Source organism: Carcharodon carcharias, chromosome 5 (genome assembly GCF_017639515.1).
Source record: "Carcharodon carcharias isolate sCarCar2 chromosome 5, sCarCar2.pri, whole genome shotgun sequence".
NCBI lineage: Eukaryota > Metazoa > Chordata > Chondrichthyes > Lamniformes > Lamnidae > Carcharodon > Carcharodon carcharias.
The window spans coordinates 194,239,335-194,263,716 of NC_054471.1; the positions used below are offsets into that span (position 1 = coordinate 194,239,335).

At 43.1% G+C, this 24,382-nt stretch overlaps 1 protein-coding gene across 10 annotated transcripts in view; it reads right to left on the minus strand.

Annotated features, from left to right (window-relative positions):
• asxl2 (ASXL transcriptional regulator 2) overlaps positions 1 to 24,382 on the minus strand; it is a 319,202-nt gene that overhangs the window by 226,321 nt on the left and 68,499 nt on the right. The window contains exon 2 of one of the 10 annotated variants that reach the window (XM_041187681.1): positions 13,102 to 13,167. The exons of the other annotated variants lie outside the window; for them this stretch is intronic. The gene's annotated coding sequence lies outside the window, so the exon portion shown is untranslated. The remainder of the gene's footprint in view (positions 1 to 13,101; positions 13,168 to 24,382) is intronic. 10 annotated transcript variants of the gene reach the window in all.

The following is a 24,382-nucleotide window of genomic DNA, read 5'->3' on the forward strand; positions in this document are numbered from 1 at the left end:
AATGGGATTAGGTAGGTAGGTCACATGTTTCTCACGTGTCTGTGCAGACTTGATGGGCCGAAGGGCCTCTTCTGCACTGTGAGATTCTGTGACTCCGATAGTGAAAGGAAAGTATAGATGAGATGAATAATCTTGGCGATACTTGTGTCTTAAACCCCCTTTGATCTTTTGAGAAGATTACTAGAAAGTCAGGAAAAATTATCAGATGGTGCATTCTTTTAAAGACAGTGAAATCCCAGATGATGAAGTTGATTGGCAAAATACACAGCATGATCTCTACAGACCTGATAATCCTTCCACAAATACAAAACAAGTGCTTGTGGGAGAGGGCAGAGAGATTACCACCAAGCATGATGAAGTGGCGTGTAGCGGAAGGAACACTGCCCTAAAAGAAAATTTGGTAAAAAGAGAATCACGAGAGACCACATCCAACAGATAGAGCAACGTGTGGAGATGACAAACAAAAGTGAAATTCCAACAGTGGATTAAAGAAGGAACTAGGACAACAAAGTGAGTGCACAGAAGTGATCCGTAACTTGTGAACTAGCTAACATGCGAGAGCACATGATGCAGCTGCACAGAAGAACGGGTTTCAGGCTTGCTCAGCTACTTGACAAATAGCAAGTTATGAAATGGTTAATGTGGCCTGAAGAGTAAGGAAGCATTTTTAAATGATCAAGGCAATGGCTCAAGCTCCAGTGAGAAACTGACTTTAAGACAATTAATTTTACTCCCTCTGACCATTAACATCTTAGAGTCAAATTAAAGAAAACATAAAAGGAACTTTTAGATGGGGACAAATGAAGGCTCGGGAGAAATAATGCTTAATAAGAATTAGCCACAAGATGGTACAGATGAATGGAGAGCTGGAGAATCTTTTAAGTCCATGCATAATCTATTGCTTTAATTATATGTAGTTATATGCTAAGAGCCTGAAAATTAGCAGCATTCCTGCAAAAGGTTAGGCCGGGATTTTCTGTCCTGCCATGGCAAGACCCACTGCAGTGGATGTGACGGGTCAGCCAAAAGGCTATTGACTTTCAGCAGGACCGCACGACCCTGACAGCAGTGGGCCCAGGAAATCCCACCCTAAAGATATTTCCCCCTCCAAAGTGGGGAAATGCAAGATCTGCAGGCGGGGTGTGCCAAACCAAGTAATCAGATAATTCTAGTAGCTTTAGTATGTTACCTGTGATATGCGATCAAGAAGTTAGGGAAACAGCTTGCATTTTAGAAATAACTACGTTACCTAAAAATTAGTTATGAGAAATCAATAAGGATATTTCCTTCTCAAAGTGGGGGCAAGTGTAAGAAACTAGGGTCTTTAATAAGTGGGTATTTTCTGCATCTTATGGGATTAGATAAGCAGTACTGATTGACTGTCTGGAAAGAGGATTTCTAAACAGTCTTATTTCAGGCTGCCATGTTGACATTCCCAAGCTAGTGTAATGGCATTTTATACAACCCCTTATCTATGCAAGTGCTCGGAAAGGGCCAGGATATGACCTCAGCAAGATGTAGTTGAAAAAGCTGACCTCGGACAGGGTGATGCACAAGGGGTGTGAGTACTGGTCTTGTATTCCCTGGTCAGAATAGTTAGATAGACAATTGGTAGTTGGTAAGCTACCAGCCCTCCCAAAAAAAAAGGAAATATACATTGGTGTCATGCTGATGAAGGGTTGAGGTGCTGGTGAAGTGGTAGCGCTCGTTGGGCAGCTGCCTTCTTCAGGTAGAAGATGGACCAGAGGAGCAGGAGGAAGATCAAGGGAACAGGTTCCTAACGCTTCGACTGGAGAGCGGAATGCTGTTATCAGTCAGATACTTTTTCTGTCTAGTTAATTAATATATCATATCTAAACTGTTGTTTAACAAACCATCTTAAAATTACTTATAACAAAAACAAAAATACCTGGAAAAACTCAGCAGGTCTGACAGCATCTGCGGAGAGGGATACAGTTGATGTTTCGAGTCCGTTTGACCCTTCATCAGAACTAAGACATATAGAAATGAGATGAAATATACACTGGTTGGGGGGTGGTGGTGGTGGTGGTGGGACAGGAGAGCTCGATAGAGGGCCAGTTATAGGTGGAGGCCAAGAAGAGATTGCCAAAGATGTCATAGACAAAAGGACAAAGGGGTGTTGATGGTGGCGATATTATCTAAAAGATGTGCTAATGGGGACATTAAGGGAAGCAAGCTAGTGGCAGACGGCCCTAGTGCGGGTGGGGTGGGGGGGAAAGGGATCTAAATGGCTAAAAGGTGGAGATGAAACAATAGATCGAAATAAATTTAAAAACAGGAGGGAAAAGAAAAAAATATAGTGTAAAAAAAAATTATAAATATTGGAAAAAGGGGGATCGGAAAGGGGGTGGGGATGGAGGAGAGAGTTCATGATCTGAAATTGTTGAACTCAAAATTAAGTCAATATTAAAATTACTTATGACTAGTTGACTACCTATTTGGGTATCTGTGGCCCCTGAACCTAGGTAAATCTTACACCTGGGAATGAATGAGTTCGAAAGCAAGTCTGGCCAGTTAATTCTGTAATACCATGTATCAACCTGTATAATTTATTCTCAGTTTCATTGCTCATCACATGATGTGTCCAAAGTACACCAGAATTGAAACATTGATGTGCCGTGGACCTGTTTGGAACGAACAACTTTGAAGGCAGGACAAGTTGATATGGCCGTTCAGAAAGCAAATGGCTTTATAAATAGATGCATAGGGCAGAGTTTTATGTTCAGTGTGCATGCCCGACACGCCCGAGTATAATCTGACGCACGATGGCATCAGGCGTGCATTCCCAACGTCATTGTGCACTCGTGCGATATTTCATTCAGCGGGCGAGCGAGAGTCGGCTGCGTGCCCGCCAATAATTGAAAGGCCTATTAAGGCCATTAACAAGCTAATTAAAATCAAAGTAACACTGCCCGTCCAACCTTACAGTTGGCGGGCAGGCGAAAAGGCATGCAACCTTTACAGTTTTTCGGAAACCTCATCCACGAGCAGGATGAGGTTTCCTAAAGCAAATGAGCACCGACTAAAAATTTTATTTTTGAATTAAAAACATGTCCCAGCTCATGTGACATATTAGGGGACATGTCTTTAAAAAATTTTTGCTATCTTTATTAGCTTTTTTTAAAAAGTGCTTCAATCTCCCTAAGGCACAGAGCTGCCTCGGGGAGATGGAAGCGCTCGTTCATGCTCGAACTGTGTGCCAGGCCCGCTCTCCCTCCTCCCCCAGCCCGCACAGGTAGCTGCCGCTCGCAATCCATGCAGGGAGGGCCTTACTTGCGCCCCCCCCCCACCCCACCCCACACGTGAAATCGCAGAGCGGAGTTGATCGCGGGCAGCGGTCAGCTTCCCAGCTGCCCCTGCCCGCTCCTGCCGAACCCACCCGGCGAGGGAAACATTCTGTCCATACAGCCTAAGCGCAAGAAAATGATGCTGCAAGGTTATAAAGGTTAGGCCTCAGCTGAAGTACTGGGTAGAATTTGATGGACCCCGCTGAAGCGGGGGTGGCTAGCCGGGAAATGACAGGTGGCCCCATGTAAATTCCTGGTGATGGAGAAACTGCCCGGCATTTAGTGGGGAGAGGGAAGTACCCGACGCTGGTGGCGGAATGTCAATTAGATTCATTAATGATGCACTTGAGAGCAATCATCCTCGAGTCTAACTATCCCCGAGTTTAATAGTGGCTCAGGGATTTAATGGGTCTCTCGCGCCTCCCGAAAGCCCCCCAGCAAATCCTGTTGGGTGTGCATGCGGCCATCTAGGAAGGGTCCCTCTTTCACAGGCACTCAGTGCCAGATCAAAGGACCCGGCATTGGGAAGGGGTGGGGTTGGGTGGGGATGGCGCTAAAAGCCACACCCTTGCCCTTGCATCCAACCCCCACCACCGCCCGCTCTCGCCAACAACCTCCGCTCTGCTACCCCCCATTCTGTCCCGCTCGCCTGTTTCCAGGGATCAATCCCTGGTGAAGGCCTCAGTGCATTGCTGGCAGTGAAGGGCAACCAGCCTCAGATTGAACAGCTGCTCTCAGGGATGGAATCTCTGTCTGACTGAGGACCTGGTCGTGTGGGAGCCCTGACGCTGTCCAAGTATGTACTCTCAAGAACGAGAGAGCATAGATTCAAAATAATTGGCAAAAGGAGTAAACGCCATGTGAGGAAAAATATTTTTACACAGAGGGTGGTTGGAGTCTGGAACAGACTTCTTGAAAGGGTGGTGGAGGCAGGTTCGATTGAGTCATTCAAAGAGGAATCGGATTGCTACCTGAAAAGAAATAATGTGCAAGGTTACGGGGGTAAAGCAGGGGAGTGGGACTAGGTGGAATGCTCTTTCAGAGAGCTAGTGCAGACGCGATGGGCTGAATGGCCTTCTTCTGCACTGTAAAGATTCTGTGATTCTACGTGGAAAGGTGATGCCGAGCTCCCACAGGCTCTCCAACCGGTGTGCGGGACCTCTGTTACCTCAACTAAATCCTACCCATTGTATCCAATTCTGGGCACCACATTTTAGAAAGCAATTCAATGCTTTGGAGAACAGAGAACATTTACTCGATTGATACCAAGGATGAGGGACTTTGGTTATGTGGCAAGACTAGAGAAGCTGGAATTGTTGTCTTTTGAGCAGATAAGGTTCAGGGGAAATCATCCTGAAATTGCTATAAATTACCCCACTAAAGTCAGTGAACATCAGAGTACCTATGCAGTAATGCTGAAAACAGAACTCAGCTCCACACCACTTATCCTATGTGGCGATGGATGAAGAAAAGAATAAGACATTTAATGTGCACAAAATATCTGTCTTTCAAGCAGCACGTTCCTTTCCTATCCATCTAATGTTCCCTATTCCACTTCCTGAAAACAAGAATTGTGCATGGAGGATTCAGAATGCCAAAAGCAGTGTTTTATAGTGAATCATGCTCTGGTAAGCAAGACTCAGATGCACTTTGCAGTGGGTGAAAAGCGAAGCAATTACCACATAGTTTGCACCTGAAAGCATGATTACAATGGAATGTCCGCAGACACCTTGGTGATGTTCCATTTTGTACTCATCCCAAGGTTTTCACTTTCTTCATGTTCTCTATAAAAGGAAAAGGTCACCCACAATAAGTGTCAATGAAGTGCTGTGGGTGGAAATGGGAAAACTTTTGTAAGAATGAGAAGGAAGCTTTACAACGCTGCAGCAAACACACCAGGGAGGCAGTAGGAGATGTCAAGTTTGGAGGAGAGCTGTCAGGTTCAGTTGATAACGGAATGGATCACCTATAATACTGCAAGTGTTTCCATTTTCAGACAATCTGATTAATTGAAAGGTAAACTATCATTCTAAGGTAAAAGCAATGAGTGGCCTTTGCGTCTCTCATAGATATTGGTCTTTTACAGAAACAGGATCTGACGAGCAACCTGTCAGCACCATTCCCACCGAATTCATCGACTCTGTTATGGTACCTTCCCAATCCAAACACCCAGATATATTTGCTCAGTAAGTAATTCAGGAGGTATATTTTAAGATGTTAGTGAGCAGGAGGATCTGGAAGAGATAACACAGATCCAGATGGTTGAAGGAAAAGGGAATAAAAACATACAGGAACGGGGTGGGTACACTGGTTCAGATCTATTGCTTAAGTAAAAGATAAATGCAAACGTGAATTGATTGGCCAAATAGCATGTTTCAGCGCTCTAATGGTGTTGACAGATCCTTCACAGGTGAAGACCATGGGAAGGGTTGTCTCTGGTGGCTGGATGATCAACGGTGATGGAAGGGGCCATTTCTTGTTCTGCAGGATCTTTAACAGTTGGGACACAGGAGCTCCTATTTGGGGACGTCCTCTGGTATAAGCAGATTCCTTCCATTGTCTGCGCCCTTCTTCAGTGGCCTCATGTCCGTTTGTTTCAAACTTGTAGATTGTTTTCCTGGTGTTGTGCATCAACCGTCTCTGTCGGCAGCCTCCTGCTCCCAACACCTGTTGATCAGTGATAAAAACAAAAAACTGCAGATGCTGGAAATCCAAAACAAAAACAGAATTACCTGGAAAAATTCAGCAGGTCTGGCAGAGAAGAAAAGAGTTGACGTTTCGAGTCCTCATGACCCTTCGACAGAACTAGGTGAATCCCAGGGAGGGTTGAAATATAAGCTGGTTTAAGGTGGTGGTGGGGGCGGGAGCGGGGGGGAGGGGGAGGGTGGATAGAGAAGGAGGGGGGTGGTGTGGTTGTAGGCAAAAGCAGTGATAGAAGCAGATCATCAAAAGATGTCACAGATGGCACCTGTTGATCAGTGTTAGCCAGAGAGGGCTATCTTTTCAGCTGGTCTTTGAAGTGTTTGCAAAGGGCATCTCAGTCTTGCTTACCAGAGTATGATTCACCATAAACTGCTGCTTTTGGCATTCTGAATCCTCCATACATGACACATGTCCTACCCAACAGAACTGGCTCTGTTAAGGACTTAATTGTTTGTGACATAGTCCTGCCACCTGATGGTTATGACGGATCGAAGACATCGCTGATGCAAGCGCACCAGCAGTCACATTTCTTTTCTGTACAGAACCCATGATTCTGATCCATGCACCAAATGGGTGATGATGACAATCATTCTGTATTCTTACATTTTGGTAGCGATGCAAAGTGAATGGGTTCGCCAGATACGCTTAGAGAAGCAGCCAAAGGAGCTATCAGCCTTGGAGAGTCAATTGTTGCTTGTCCTTGTTGACAATGGCAACATTTGTGATAATGCTACCTCAACTGGGTAAACTGTTCTACTGCATAGACATTGCGGCAGTCAATGCTAATCCGTGGTGGATTTTAATTTCCTCAGGGCCATGGTTGGTGCAGCACTTCTGTTTCATTTAGGCTAATATTAAGACCAAAGGCATTTGCTGCCTCAGAGAAACAGATTACAAGAAGTTGCACTGCCTCCTGCATTTCTGTCAGAAGAGCCAAATAGCATATTTCTATACTCTAATTTCTACCTAACTTTGCATTCTTTGTGAAAGTTAGGCACAAATTGCCCAGAGCTGCAAAAATGCATCATTTTAAGAGCTTATTTCATAATTACTAATGTTAAGCCTAATATATTTTAAAACACATGAGTTTGCTGGTGATGTGGGAAAGCTGATACCGGCCAGCTAGCGTGTATCGGTGTCGGTCCCAGCCTGGATAAATGGAAAGGTTTGGCGGCAGGAAGGGAATCCGCCTGTAAAACCACTCGCCAAATCAAAAGAAAAGTTATGGTTAACATGAAGATGGTCAACCAGCATTATGGTAACATGGGAAAAAAACCAAAGAAGGAAGGAAGGTGGGAAAGCTGTTACCACATGAAGTCATCTTATCATACCGAGCAGTTATATATCAGATTGCAAGCATAGAGGGATAAAACAATACAAACAGAACTTCATCAAATTTAGAGCCTCAGTCTAACATCTCATCTGAAGGGCGGCTTTCCAACAGTGCAACGTTTCCTCAAGACTACATAGGAGAGTCAGCCGGGTTTATGGACTTCACTCCTAATATGATATGCAAGAAGTTGATGCAAGCAGACACACAAAACATACCACAATTAAATACTAGTATAAAGTTAATGGGTTTGTAAAGTTATCAATGGATGAAAAGCAAAATCCTAAACTGCAACCAGATTCAGCAACATTGCACCAGTGACCCAACAGCAAGACCTTCAACGTCACATTATAAAATCCTTTCCAGTCGCACCTTCCAGTTGTAACTATTGTTCGTCTGATTCTCGATACTGCACCTCTAATCTACTGCCAGAAGCCATACCTTCAGCCAAAAGCCTATATCCGATGGAATTTTCATTTCCTTGCTCCTTTGATTTGAATCAAACCCAAATTCTGTCCATCAGCCCTTCCCAAACTCTCTGCTCAGCATCCACCTGTCATAAAGGGGTGCAATGTAATTGGGAATGGAATTTCCTGCCCCGAGGGTGGGATGGCAGGTCGGGGGAGGTGGGATTGTAAAATTGGGCACCATGGCAATGGCACATACCTGCCCACGTCTGCTGAGACTTTACCAGTGGCAGGGAGGTGTCGGGTGGCCAGCTCGTCCATGGGCTAATTAAGGCCCTTAAGGCGGGAGCCAATTAACGGCCCATGGGGGTGCAACACTTACCTCAAGCCAACTAATGGCCCGACAACTATTAAATGGCGGCAGGGCAAGCCAGCCTAGCAGAGGTGGGATTGCCCCTGACTTTTGTCCCAGGGGAAGGGCAGGGACACCACCTCCAGCCAGAGATCAATTCTGACCTGGAGGAAATTTCAGGCAGGTGCGGAGTAGAGTGTGTGTGAAATGCACTTACTGACTTAAGTTTCAGGCACAGGGTATTTTAACTCCCTCATTTAAATACTCCTCTTAACTCTCCATCTGGAACAAGTTGGATATGGGTGCAAAGTAGCTGTTGGCAGCAACAACTAATATATATATATATATATATATATATATACACATAAAAATAGCACCTTTAATATAATGAAATAACTCAAGGCACTACACAAGAGCATTATAAAACAAAATATGACACTGAGCCACATAAGGAGATATTAGGTCAGATGTCCAAACGTCTGGTCAAAGAGATAGGTTTTAAGGAATATCTTAATTACAGAAAACGAGGTGAAGGGAGGGTATTCCAAATTTTGGGGCCTAGGCAACTGAAGGCATGGCCACCAATAGTGAAATGATTAAAATTAACATGCTCAGAGGCCAGAATTAGAGAAGCACTGATATCTGAGGCTTGTGGGGCCGTAGGAGGTTATAGAGATGGGTAGGGGCAAAGCCAAGAAGGGATTTGAAAACAGCAATGAAAATTTAAAATGAAGGCAGTCAAAGGTCAGGCAGCCCTATGCACCCTGTCAGTTCACAGCTAAGTGGCAGGGATGAAGAGGTGTTTTATGAATGATCTCATGAGGGAGAATCCAGGCCTTTTCCCCACAAAGCAAAGTTTAACACTTACCTTGGATTTTTGTCATTCCCTCCAGCTGCTGACTTGCTTCAGCCTGGTGAGAAAGCTACAGTGGCTAAGTACATCTTGGGATTCTGATTAGCATTTAAGAACAAAGCTTCTGCATGCGTTTAACGGGCACCTCCTCCTCCAGAGAAACCAGCAGTGTTAAAATCGGAAATAAGCAGGAATGGAGCCACTCTATTTCTGTCCAATAGGGAAAGTTAAAGTTTCCTGCACTGCTTTGCATGTGGAGTACTTTAAAATGTACATAAATATGCTGTTAAAATTGTGAAATCTCTGTTACAGGCGCAATATCTGTGACTACCAAGGAAAAGGAATTAAAACTAGCAATGACATCTTGTTTTGCTTCATTGCTCATTCACCCTGTCCTCACTGAACCACACTGTTCTCTGTCCCACAAAATCCAAATTTTAAAATACTTATCTTCATCGTAAAATTTTCCCATGGCCTGACTCCAACTTTCCTCTGCATCAGCCCTCTAATTCTGAACTTCTGGGAATTCCATGCCCCTTCCACTCCACTATTAGTGGCATTGTCTTCAACTGTCTTAGTCCCATTTTCTGCAACTTCATTCCTAAGTCCTTCTGCCTCTCTACTTCTCTCTCTGCCTTTAAATACCTCTGAAAACCCATTGTTCTGACCAAGCCATTGGTCACCTCGCTTGACTTCCTATAGCTACTTGGAGCCCATTCCTTGTTGCTTCCTTGAAGTCCTTTGGGATGTCCTGCTACATAAAAGATGATACATAAAACATGGTTCTGAAAAAAACAATTGCTGACCTGGTATCCTAACCTCTCCACAGATGCTGCCTGACCTGCTCAGTGCTCCAACATTTTCTGTGTTACATTTCAGATTTCCAGCAGCTGCAGTGTTTTGCCAGATTTTGCATTGAGAAAAAATCTAATGATATATCATTAAACAAGTTAAGTACATATGATAATGCTGGTTTGTTATGGCCAGATTACATGAAATATGACAGAAAATCAACTGTGTTGATGCAACTGTGTTACAGTTGCTTCTGAACACAAAAAAGGATTCAACAGCTTATTTTTCTAGAACTTTGAGTGCAGATGGCTCTGCTACCCAAACTACATGTTTATTTGGTATTTATGAGTGATCTTTATAAAGGCTCCCAGCTTCACCAGTGCAAGCCCCAGTAAATTCAACTGAGGGCCTATGATGAAGTAGGGGATTCACCATAGGATTGATGAGGTTTACCATGAGAAAGGACAAAAAGAGAGGTTATTTACAGCATAAACAGATCCAGACAAAAAAAGATCAAGACCAAAAAAAGATCAAGAGGGAGCAGCAATTGTCGAGGACGTCTGTGATATCTCAAGAGAGCTTTTTTTTGACCAATTATGTTAATAAATCATTCTCTTTATTGCCTTTGGCTTCTGTATACTCAACTGCACAGTTAAAATACCATAGTGCACCAACAGGAGCACTTCACAGACTGAGGAGCTTTGGAGGCCCGAGAGGTAACAAAGCTAACAAAAGTAAAATATCATTCTTTTTGGACTCACCATGTTGAGGCTGTCTTTCAAACAGAATCAATATAAATGTGCATTGCAACTTTTAGAATCATTAAGTTAACAATTTTACTTCATCAACTCCAGCAGTCCACTCAGAGGAAAACGGCTCTCTCCCCCTAAAGTAGGCCAAACTAGCACTTAAGACATGCTGGAGCGATTATTGAAAACTCTCCAGTTCTTACATTTTAAATCACTTTTCAAAACAAAAATATTATTTAACTTGGCATTGAGATCATGCTTACTATAAAGTGATTGTTTCATAAACTGAAACCAAGTGCTCCAAGACAAAAAAAAAACATTTTCAACGTGTTTCCATGTTTCCATTACCACCCCAACATATCTTCAGAGTAATTTCCATATTTATAACTACATGCTAGCAGAGTGACAGACATTCGTTAATCACAGTGATTTTTAAGCAGTGAGAAAATCTGTTAAACTATGTTTTCCTTGTAACTGTTATTTCAGAAATACCTGGCTAAAGGACTGTCATGTTGGCAGGGAATAACCAATATAATGTAACGCCCTTTTAATTACAGTATGTCCTCATTTAAAGTTGTGGTTGCGCTCCTGAAAATCACGCCTTTAAGTGAAACAACTTTAAGGGCAGAAATTTACACTCAGCAGGCGGATGTGCGCCAGCCCTGCTCGAGCCTGAACGTTCCGATGTCAACGCGCAGTCACGCGATAGTTCGGTGGGAGGGTGCGTGCGCAGGCCGGAGCTGGCAGCGGCCTGCTGAAAATTAAAAAGCCTGTAAAGGCAGTTAAGTAATCAGTTAAATATAAACTTTTGCTGCCGATCCAACCTGACGGTTGGCGGGTAAGTGAAAGGCCAAGCGGCCTTTGCATTGTTTTGGAAACCTCACCCACGGGCGGGTTGAGGTTTCCAAAAGCAAATAATATAAAAACTTTAACTTTTCATTAATAACGTCCCTGCTCATGTGGCAGAGTCACATGAAGGGACATGTTTCATTACATTTTTATTGTTTTATATATCTCTTCATCTCCCTGGGACAGCTCCATGCCTCAGGGAAATTATGAAGCGCTCGCTCGCGCACATGAGCCAAGTTTGTGCCCTGCCCACTCGCACTCCATCCTCCCACCACCCTGTCCCCAGCACAGGCAGCACTCAGCGCTGCTGCTTGCGTTTCACGCTGGGCAGGCCAAAAATCATGGCCAGGTGCCGATCACGGGCGGCAGGCAGCTTTTTGAACGCCTCTCCCCTCCCCAAGGGCAAAATTCTGCCCTAAGTAAATCATTGGTTTCCATAGGAATCAATGTCAAAGCTGGAGTTAGATTCCTTCAGACATTTCTTGCCCAGAGAAACTAATGTACAAGTTGAAATACTGTACCATACAGGCATTACTAGCTGGAATAACTTGCAAAGTACAATAAGTCACTGAATGTAGCAGAAATGGTGTATACGTTCAAATTAGATAACGCTAAATCACCCAAAGTAGTCCTGAGTAGCACACCCACAGCACTCCTGAAATTCAGCTCAACTTTTTGTTTGCTTTCCTTTTCCACTCTCTCTCCCTCTTCTTTCCTATTCTGTCTCTCTTTCCAAAGCCTGGATCTCTTCCTGATAGTTTGGAGGGGCCGAGCCCCTGTCCTGAGGGTGCGGTGGATGGAATTGGGGAGGGGGAGCAGGTGGGGGGACTGCTGATGGAGCTAGGGGGAGCCTTGGAGGGCCAAGGCTGGACCCCGGTGGCCAGGGAAGGAGCCGGTGGGGGGGCAGGTGGGAAGAGCCTGCAGAGGGAGGTGGGGTGAATGGAGCCACAGGCCTCGCTCCCTCCCTGCATCCCAGGTTACTCACACTTCACCCAGATTGGCAGCCAGCAGCTTTCAGTCCCTGCCCAGAGCTCCTGGATCTTGGGCCTCGCTCTGTCCCCACAGCCATGGCCTCTGGTGGATGCGGCGGGGGCTCCAGCATTAGAACATGGCAGTGGTTGGCCCAAAGTTCAGCATGGGGTGGGAGGGTGAGGGCGGGGCCAGAGTGCAGATGGCGTAAAACTGAAAGTGGCAACGACAATTGAAAAAAAGCCCCAAAGAACAAAACTTTAAAGCAAAACAACTTTAAACAAGGTGACTTAAAGTAAGGACTTGCTGTATTACTTCAGTCTAAGAACCTTGACTCCAGTCTTTAGTAACAACAAGAACTGTGTAACACCTGCTTCATCTGAAAAATCCTCATACTTAAACACATAATAACGTCTTCAATAACATTTCTTGGTGATCGTCCTTCTGAGTCCGGGCAATATGAATTTCAAAACAGCTAATGGGTTTGCTTGATTTTCCAGTTCTGCTAATAGTCAAAGAAACTTTAAAATAAAGAAATATTACATGGCATATTTTATGGAGAATGTATGTTACAGGTGTTTTCTGCCAATTTTAACTGCTTTTGTAGGTCTTATGCAATTCTAACAGCACATAGAGCCAAATATTTTCTCATGAAAATAAAAAGTCCAGACATCAAAACAACTTATTTTTAATATGATAGACTCCACCGTTATTGACTTCTCAGCATCAAACCTAGCATAATTTGATCTGAACAGTAAACCAATTTAACAATGCAGGTTTTGTACTTACGTAGTAGCAGCCGGCTTTGGAGAACTCATTATCCGCCAGATAATATCACAACACTTGTACAGTTCACTGAAATACATGGAAAACTAAAAATGTCAACACCACAAGCTTTTTTTTCAAAAACATGCAAGCTTGTTTGTTATGGTGGGTCAATTCAATTAAAAATAAGTTGTATTGACTTAATGCCGAATTAATACACATCCGTTCTGTCAGATTTTGAGGAAAGACCACATTTTAGTGCATTGAGTATAGATCCTTCATCAATACTGAAAAATAGGAGGTAGAGAATGATATTAATACAAGCAGAAATAGGGGAAGGGAAAAATGTACATATGAATAAAGCAGAAATTGCAAGAGGAATCAAGAAATGATTGACAGAGCAGATTTTACAGTCAAGTATTTACTTATTCGTTCATGGGATGTGGGTGTCATTGGTTAGACCAGCATTTATTGCCCATCCCTAACAGCACTTGAGAAGGAGTAGTGAGTCATCATCTTCAACTACTGCAGTCCATGTGGTGTAGGCACACCCACAGTGCCATTAACAAAGGAGTTCCAGGATTTAACCCAGTGACAGTGAAGTCAGGATGACACGTGGCTTGGAGAGGAACTTCCAGGTGGCGGTGTTCCCATTCATCTGCTGCCCTTGTCCTTCCAGATGGCAGAGATTGCGGGTTCGGAAAATGCTGTTGAAAGGAGCCTTGGCAAGTTCTTGCAGTGCACTTTATATATGGTACACATTGCTGCCACTGTGCATTGGTGGTGGAGGGAGTGAATATTCAAGATAGTGGATGGGGTGCCAGTCAAGTGAGCTACTTTGTCCTGGATGATGTTGACCTTCGAGTGTTGTTGGAGCTGCACTTATCAGACAAGTATAGAGTAGTCCATCACACTCCTGACTTGTGCCTTGTGGGTAGTGGACAGGCTTTGGGTAGTCAGGAGGCGAGTTACTCACTGCAGGATTTCCAGTCTCTGACCTGCCTTTGTAGCCACAGTATTTATATGGCTAGTCCAGTTCAGTTTCTGGTTAATGGCAAACTCCAGGATGTTGACAGTGAGGGATTCAGCGATGGTAGTGCCACTGAATGTCAAGGGGAGATGGTCGGATTCTCTCTTATTGGAGATGGGCTTTGTCTGGCACTTGTGTGGCATGAATGTTACTTGCCACTTGTCAGCCCAAACCTGAATGTTGTCCAGGTCTTGCTGCATTTTACACATGGACTGCTTCAGTATCTGAGGAGTCGCAAATGTTGCTGAACACTGTGCAATCATCAGTGAACATCCCTACTTCTGATCTTATGATGGAGGGAAGGTCATTGAGGAAGCAGCTGAAGATGGTTGGGCCGAGGACATTACCCTGAGAAGCTCCTGCAGCAATGTCCTGGGACTGAGATGATTGACCTCCCACAACCAGAACCAGCTTCCTTTGTGCCAGGTATGACTTCAACCAGTGGAGGGTTTTCCCCTGATTCCCATTGACTCCAGTTTTGCTAGGGCTCCTTGATGCCACACTCAATCAAATGCTGCCTTAATATCAAGGGCAGTCACTCTCGCCTCACCTCGGGAGTTCAGCTCTTTTGTCCATGTTTGAACCAAGGCTGTAATGATGTCAGGAGCTGACTGGCCCTGGCAGAACCCAAACTGAGCATCAGTGAGCAATTATTGCTGAATAAGTGCAGCTTGATAGTGCTGTCAATGACACCTCATGATGGGGCTAAAAGTATCCAGGATGGATTTGTTCTGCTTTTTGTGGACAGGATGCTCCTGAGCAATCTCTGTGTTGATGCCAGCGTTGTAGCTATACTGGAAGAGCAGCAGGTAGAACAGACAACATTCAAGAGACAATTGCAATCTGCACCCACAGCAAGCGTTTTTTTTACACTGCCTTGAGGCAAATGTGACTCTGGGCCTCATTTGAATACTGTGGGTGCAGCTTACTGGTTGGAAATGGTGAGAAATTGGTTGGTGTTGTAGGTCATCCTAGGGTAGGGGTCAAGTATGGAAAGAGGGTTCAGAGTATACCGGAAGCAGACCAGAGTCCTTTTGTCACATCAGACCCCAGATTTTTTTAAGCTCTCCTTTTTCACTATTTCCCAGGCCTCCCACTTTCATAGCTCATCACACAGCATTCATCTCTGAACATCTTGATGCTTCCATCCGCTCTTTGGCACAGATGATCTGTTACATCATTTCACTCCTCATTTTTTGGCCGGTCACATTGTTCTTATATGCATATTATCCTCTTCTCTTTTTCTGATTGTTTTAATATGCCTGTTTGACTCTTTATTTTTCAAACTTGAAGAAGGATCGGCACCCAACATTTTAAACTTAACTGTTCTCTCTACAAAAGTTGTGTTTCGCTAGTACTTTCTGCACTTGTTTCAGCTTTTGCACTTGCTAGGCAGCTGGTACTATGGAACCCAGCTCATTGGAAGAAAAGAGACAAATAACACGTGTTCATACAGCACCATTCACAACTTTGGGATATCCCAAAGCTCTCTGCAGCCAATGAAGCACTTTGGAAGCGCGGTCACTCTTGTAATGAAGGAAATGCAGCAGCCAATTAACATGTGGCAAGTTTCCACCAAGGACAATGTGAACATGACCAGAAATTGGCTCAGAAATCGCAATCATAGCCATGGCAAAACTTTTAGCGTCGTCATCATTACTGTGTAAAACTGACAGCAATGTCCAGAGTTCACATGGGCGCAGTTAAAAGCTGAAATCCAGGAACTGCTGTCAGTGATTATCCTCCACAGGATGCGCTGCTGCAGTCTTAGTAGCTGCAATTAACACAGAATCATTGATTTGACACAAACTTCAACTTTTTGCACCCTATTTTGTTTTTTAAAGAACGTTGAAAATGTTGAGCCTTGGTGAATTTGAGGTGTAACTAAGTTTTTAACAGAGTGCTAAGTCAATAATTACTGCTGAACAAACTCTCAGGCTCTTAAAAATCTAAGTGTGAAGTGTCATTCCTTCATTCCATGATAAAAAAAAATCCATGCTTTTTAAAATAATGAAAATTAATTTTCATTTTTTACTAGTGGAGGAGAATTACTGTACAGCAGGGATCAACTGAGTTAAGCAGCGGATTGTATTTGCACTCACAGAACTAGAACTGAATCTAGTGAACAGTGAATGCAACAAAATCGGAACTCAGACCAAATTTTTATTTGGTACAAGTGGTGCAAAAAGCCTTGCCTTCTGCAAAGATTTATATCATTCACTTTTTTCAGCCTTGGTGATACTCTGCCTCGTGATGGTAAATTCCTCATTATTCGAGTATACCCAAGCTCTAAGTGACTTCATTGTCTTCTGTGGGTACTCTCGTGACTGAAGGGTCCCATGCAAGATTGACATAGATGTCCACAGGACTGGCAGTTCATATTGTCAATGCAGGAGCTTGGGGGAGCTTCTACAGCTATGCCACCTCTGACCTCCCTCTGAGCATGCTGGATGCTGCAAAGTTTGGCATACATGGTCCTCGAAACATACTGAACCAAATTTCAGGGCTTGCCTCCATGTGAGCTGGTTGGCTACACTGTTTCCAGAGAGGCGAAAGAGGTGGTTTGCAATGCAGAAATTTGTAAGGCTCTTTTTAAGTAAGTTCTTGTATCATTTGTACTGACCACCTTGATGACATTTGGCCTAAGACAGTTCCCCATAGAAGATCTGCACGGGAATTCTGCTGTCATCCATGTGGGAGACGTGGCTTATCCATGGAAATTGAATTTTCTGAAGGGTGGCCTCCATTCTGTTGAGCCCGACACAATGAAGGACCTTGTGTTTTGTGATTTTATCCTGCCATCAAAATCTCATAATGGACCTCAGGTATCTTTGGTGGAACTGTTCCAGAACTATAGAAGACCTACGCCACACAGAAGGGTGGTAAGGACAATGGCCTGATAGAGTTTGACTTTAGTCTTCAGCTTAATGCCACGCTACTTCCAGACATAATCATGGAGTCAGCTGTCGGCAGAACTTCTCTTCTGGATGTGTCCAAAGATGTCTTCATCAGCATCCCGAGACAGCACGCTACCAAAATGCCCTGCACCAAATCCACGAATTGTTAGCCTATTAACCTGAATACAAAGCCAGGAAAATGAGTTTCCAGGTGCAGATTGGAATGCACTGGAGTAAACTTTGGAACTCAACCATAAAGCAAGTCAACTACAGTGAAATAATTCGGTCCACAGCACTCTGCGAAAACTGCAATACAATGTTGCCTGACATTTTTTTTAAAATATTCAAGTTGCAATAGGTAAATAAGTAAAATCCATGGACAGCTCCAACAGCTTCATTATCCCATCTTCACTCTTGCCCCATGTGAAAGATTGGGTTATTTAAGATTAGTATGATAATACAAGGTAAACTACTTATGTTCAAAGTTATCCTAGTCCCAAGCTTCATGTGCCTATTTGAGTGCTGTTTTGTATTTTAGGGTTTGGAAACCAGACAGAGAGTGACGGACACCCAGAAGGCTGTAATAATTTGCTTACATCCTGCACATTGAACAACTGTTCAGAAGACCATCAGCAAAAATGAAGTTGAGCAAAACATCAGATAGAGATCCAGGACACTGCGCTCGAATATGACTTATAGCACAGGTTGTGACTAAACAAGACATAACAATACCAGGCAAGTGGTGGGGGTTGCGGTTGGGGGTGGGGGTGGGGGTGGGGGGGGTGCGAGGCAGGGAGGAGGCAGTGGGTGTAGGGGTTAGGGGTGCAAAAACAACTAGATTCTCCAACCACACATTATGTTCCACCCCCGCTTTTGTAATATTGCCAAAGTAATAACTGTTAAGATTATGACAAATCAGAGCCTATAAAAGGGAACGTGAAGTTAAATATTCCAGCTTCTAAATACCTTCAGCCCACCACCATTAACACCCTACCCACGAGCCACTACCCCCCACACCTCCCACTGCAACAGAAGAGTAGGAGAGCCACAAATGACAAAATAGCTTCAAAAGGTAATGGCAATGTTATTTGGTCTAGAAAGTAGTTGTTGTTTTGGCAACATTCGGTTGTAAAATCCATGTACTGCTTTTATGACTGGATTTAGAGACAGGAATCATTTATGCTGTGTTTCCATGCTAGAATTACTTCTTGTAGCTCCCTACACACTCTGAAATCTTCCATGTGCTTACCAAAACTGTTGGAACTCATTACCATTAAAACCAGCAACAAAAGCATTGGATTCCCCAAGTCTTGTGCTCCAGGTCCCATAACTCCAAAGCTGTGGCCAGCCATATCACCAGTCTCTGTTGGAAAGCTGGCACATCCTCATCCACACTCTATTTCTCTGTGAATTAGCCAGTGCAATCACTGACACTAACTAATCCCTGCCTAACGGAAATATCGGAACTGGCACTTGGAAGTGAGCAAGCAAATGAAAATCAAGGAGTTGCAGCAGAGCCAGCCTTGGAACACCTGTATAGTCTTATCCTCAAATACTATGTCTTTCACATCATTGTCATCACTTTCATCATCATAATTCAAGGGGAAGACTTATCTTGCCTCCTGCTCCTTGACCTCCACCTCCTCCATTACCAGCCTCTACTAAACCACCCCAACTGCTACAGTGGTTCTGAAAGGGAAAAAAAAGATCATAAACTAAGAATGCAGGAGTCAGGAGACAAAGAAAGCGTGAAAGCCTCTGGATCTCTGCTGATTCACAGGGGGATGCCATGGTAACAGTGCAGATGTTTATCCACAAACCAGCTGCATGCACTGTAGCATCACTCTTGCCATCTCCCACAGGGAGAGCAGTGACTCACCATCAGCTCTATGGCCTAGTCCTCAAGGTGGATGGGGTATGGTCAACTCTAAGCCATCTAGGTTTGGAAGCATTGTGAGTAGGTTTCTCAGTCCATCCCTTTATCTCTCAGGAGTTGCCCTACTGAACATTCAATGTGCCAGCCACACAATTGACAGCAGATTTCACATGTACTTTGATCCATAAGGCAAATCATCTGAACTTCCATCACTCTGCTAAACATGATTGCTGAATTTGCATAATATGATCAGACTGCTTTATAAACTGTAAACTAACCTGCCCCAAACAGCCCCAACCTAAATAAGCTGCTTTTGGACGGCTCTCACTAGCGGTTAGCACTGCAACAGATGCTATGATTTTCTTAAAATGTAGTTTTAGATTTATTAATAACTATTGCAGCAGATGTGACCAACATTGTTAATCATACTCTTCTATGTTCCATTAACCCAGAGAGCTGTTGTGCAAACTTTTATCAGAATACAAATTATTTTGAAGGTTACAAGCTCAGTGAATAAAATATTTTCTACTCTTGCTCTTGATCTAAAAATTACATGCCCCAAAGATAGGTACAATGTTTTTATTCACACCCTCATGTAAAGACGCAATGGGACCATGACAAATACAGCCAGAAAGGCAAGATAAAAATAGACCATTACTACGAAAGAAATCAAGGCGGAATTTAATGCTCATGACAGTGGGTCCATTCACTGGCTGGAGAGCAAGTGGCAACCCCATTGCTGCTATTGCTAATCCCGCTGCTGCCACTCCTAATCCCGCTGCTGCCACTCCTAATCCCGCTGCTGCCACTCCTAATCCCGCTGCTGCCACTCCTAATCCCGCTGCTGCCACTCCTAATCCCGCTGCTGCCACTTCTAATCCCGCTGCTGCCACTCCTAATCCCGCTGCTGCCACTCCAAACTCCCCCCCCCACCAACGGCACAACTCCAAATTAGTGCCAGTCAGGTAATTACCTGGTTGGCATTGGGAGTCCTAACCATGGGAGCGGTGTCCACTGCTGGTACCGCAGGAGGCCCAGGCTGCAGGATCGTCAATGAAGCCTGGAGTGAGGGCAGGTTTGCCGGGCCCAGTCAGGGAATTCCAGTGATGGGGAGAGGGGAGGAGACGGGGTGGGTGCTGGATGGGGATTAGTTTTAAGGGCAGGCAGGCATCTTCACACTTCGGTAACCTGTTGGGCATGCGTTACTCAAGTAGAGGGAACAGTCTATCAGGCTGCAGGCATACCCGTCAGGGTTTTGGCAAGTTGCCCACATGTCACAGCCTCCCCCTGCCACAAGGTGAAAACCAGCGGCGGCAGGATGAGGCCCTTAAGTGTCCACTTATTGGCCTCATTTGGCTTCTGGCAAGAAGGCTGTCCTTGATCCTTCCCTCCCTGGATTTAATGGAGGAGGTGGAAAATCGGGAAGGTAACGGGGTCCCCATCCAGTACTTTCCCGCTCAACTATAGGTGTTGCACCACCTCCCAGCCCACCTCTCGATGGAGAATTTAATTCTACCCCAATTGTGCAGAACCAGAAGATATGGAATTAAGTGAAAAATAAGGTTGGAATCAATGTCGAGAAAAATTTACTTACTCAGGATGATGAATATTTGAAATAATCTGAGAAGCAAGATACTGGCAGCAAAAAACAAATCTGATAATTTAAGTGTCACAAAAAAGGATACCCAATGTGCAAAACGCAGCAATGAACTTTAATGGATCATATGATGTTTTCTTATGTTTCTATATTTGCTGTGCTTTAAATAAATATGTTACTTGAGTTTCTGCTAGGATCATACTGAAAGCATTGAAAAAAATAATGCCAGATAGGATAAATCTAATGAATGTCACACTTTCACAGGGGTTGTGCCATAAATAACATTCATTATGATATTGCACAATTTGAGGTTGCACAACTAACGTCTGAGAGAAAAAAGCAGATGTTAATAAAGCTGATGCCAGTTCTGCTCCAATGGCAGATCATCGATTTTGTTGATACATATTTATACTAAAGCATTTATTAGTCTCCCATTCCAAAGAAAGCTGATTGGTATTTTCTGACAGTAATATAGAGCCTTCTACTAGATACAAGAAATACAACTCCGTATCAAACATATCAAAAAGCACACTGCCACAGGATTATACTAAGATTTGTGCTCTGATCTTACACTGTTATGGACGTAGGTTTAGCTTAAAAATTATATTTTGATGCCTCAAATCATTCTATTCTATTGACATCCACCCAGTGTTGGTTCTACATTAGAGAATCCCCACACTAACATGGTCCATCAGCAAAACCAACACAACATGCCACTTTGTAATACATATTGAGATTATTCTATAGCAGCCCACTGACCCAAATCCAACTTGTTGGGCTGAGAGCCACATCATTCTGTTCACAGGACAGGTACAAACAGGTAACAGTCACTTCATACAATGGGTGTTCCAGTTTCCTCCAAAATATAAGAGCATTTCTGTCCCTGAAGACTCAGATACACAATACGCAATGTAGCACACGTCCGTCTGCGCATTTGGAGTGACACTATCAACTTCAGGATAAGCCATAGCGAACTTTACAGTGGAAAATATATTATGGCCAGAACATAAACCATTGTGTACGCCACTCAGCTTATCAAGTAGCAGTAGTAACATCAATAAGAAAACAAGAAACTCTCAAAACAAATACTCTGTCCATCCTGCAAATACTATAAGAGATGATTATAAGTATTAATCAAAAAGAGTTGGCAGGCATTCAAAAAGCAGTACACAATTATACAAACTGTCACTCAAACCTAAAATGGAATGCCTCAATTTTAAAATTCTCATCAGTGGTTTCAAATTATTTCCCTCCAATCATCTCTGTAACCTCCTCCAGCCCTAGGATATTTCTATACTCCTATAACCCTGGCTTCCTGTACAATCCCCATTTCCAATATCCCAGTATTGATGGCCATCAGCTGCCTTGGGCTTAAGCTCCGGATAAATGCAAAATACTGCGGATGCTAGAAATCTGAAACAAAAACAGAAAATGCTGTAAAAACTCAGCAGGTCTGGCAGCATCAGTGGAGAGAGAAACAGAGTTAAAGTTTTGAGTCGGTAGGACCCTTCTTCAGAGGGTCATATGGACTCGAAACGTTAACTCTGTTTCTCTCTCCACAGATGCTGCTAGACCTGAGTTTTTCCAGCATTTTCTGTTTTTGTGTCTTAAGCTCTGGAATTCCCTCCCAAAACTTCTCCACCTCAGTATCACCCTCTCCTTTAAGGCATGCCTTAAAACCTATCTCATTAACCAAGCAGTAACCTGTCCAAATAACTCCATCTGTAGATCATTGTCAAACTTTATTTGCTAGTGCTCCTATGATGTCCTTGGGATGTTCTACTATGTTAAAGGAGCTTAGGTAAATGCAGTTATTGTTGCTTGCTAAGAAGAAAATCCATTATCTGAAAGAAAGCTACCATTTGGAGAAAAAAAAATCAAATAAACGCTTCAAGTTCTGTTGGTTCATTTTTTGCACGTGATTGTGTACAATTTTCAACTCCCCTAATAAAAATAGTTAAAAGGGTGCAAAGCGATTAAAGTTTAAGGAGATAGAGTAAGCATGAAATGCAATTTTGTTTTAAGTATATAATACGGTCATGTCAGTAGACAAGGGAGATGCCACAATTCTACTAGTGTGGCTCCCGGCATGTCTGTTTTCAACAAGCCATCCTGGGGTGATACCATAAAGTACTCTCCACCAATACCCAATTGTCTCATCTACCATAACCACATTTTTTTTTAAAAAAGTGTTGGTAACTTGAATTCCTTAATGGGAAATGAATCCTAGCACATCCCAAACCTTCGCATTTTATTGCCAATTATCTTAAATTTTTGTCCTTTGGTTACCAACCCTCCTGCCAACAGACTGGAATTTCTCCTTATTTACTCTATAAACACCCTTCATAATTTTGAGCCGCTCTACTAAATATCCCATTAACCTTCTCTACTCTTAGGAGAACAATCCAGATTGTCTTACTGCAACATAACTAAGTCCCTCATGCGTAGTACCATTCTGGTAAAAATCTTCAGCACCCTCTCCAAAGCCTTGAAATATTTGCAAATGCCTGGAATTGTGAACAAACTGGTTCCCACTAGATCTAAAGTGATTCGCTGACAATTAGTGATCTACAGTTACTCTAGTCATAGAAGCTACAAATACTTGCATTTATTAAGTGGCTCATGCAAAATGTCTCAAAAGACTTCACACAATACACTGCTTTCACAAGGAGGGATGTTGGCAAACATGGCTGCCATTCTGAACCCACAATGAGGTGAATGACTAGTTCAACTGCTTTTCAACATCACATATACACAGAGCTCTCAGCAGGGACAAGAAGAATGAATGTGTTTTCTAGAGAAGTAGACAAAAAACATTATAACTATAATGTAGAGTCATACATTGAGTCACAGGTCAAACACAGCAAAGAACCGACAAGCTTATTTCTGTTTGAATTCTGCCAGAATTTCTGCCAGAAACTCAACGTGTTTCTCAGTGCACTGCAGTTCTTCCCAAAAATGTTGCTCATCACTTCCTGTCTGCTTCAGGAATTTAAGTTTTTTTTTCATTTTTGGCTGCATTCCTTAGAAAGTTCAACAACTACTGAGAAAACAGCTGGAAATGAGAGATTTAACTCTGGTCTGCACCAAATTAATTGGTTTCAACTGGGGTGGCAACTAGATGCATTAAATGCATGGTGTCAGTGCGCCGAACTACATAGGAGAAAATCAACCAGGATTCTTATTCCTGATCACCAGCTAGAAATGCGCATGTGCAAATGTCAGATGGAGACAAGCTTGGATTTGGCTATGATCTTCCCTGCCTATTCCATACTTTAATAGTCGACTGGTATTACTTAGGTTCACACACAAATGGCAGTCACTTGAGGTCAATGGCAAGCACCTGTGGGATTTTATCCCAGCAAGGAGAGGAAGACAATGGAGAAAATTAGCGACAAATAGAAAACAAAAAAAAAATACAGCTTTCCCATGTTCTCAAAACCCATTCATAAATGTTTCAAATATCACAATAATTTGAAAACAATTCATCCAAATTGTTCGGAACTAGCACAGAGCCATAAGAGTTACACCACTGTAACCTGAAGGATTTTACTTCTTTACACTTAAATTTTCTGATTGCATTTTTAACTAAAAAGCATTTCTAATACAGTAACTGCTTTAGATTCTGCACCAATACACATCAAATAGTGACAGCATGTTTTTTGATGTGTAAAAATATGCTGTCACCTACTTTGATGGAACTCAAATATTATATTCTAATTGGTATTTTACTGCAATTGAATAAAATTTTGAACTATCTCATAACAATGTGCATCGTAGGAGTTGATCATTTCCAAACTTATTATTAATATGGAAAAAGAAAATTTAGTTAACTCTTTCATACCCCCTCCCAGACACATTTGCCACAAAATTAACATCTGTCGATCATTAATGACGGTTATAAT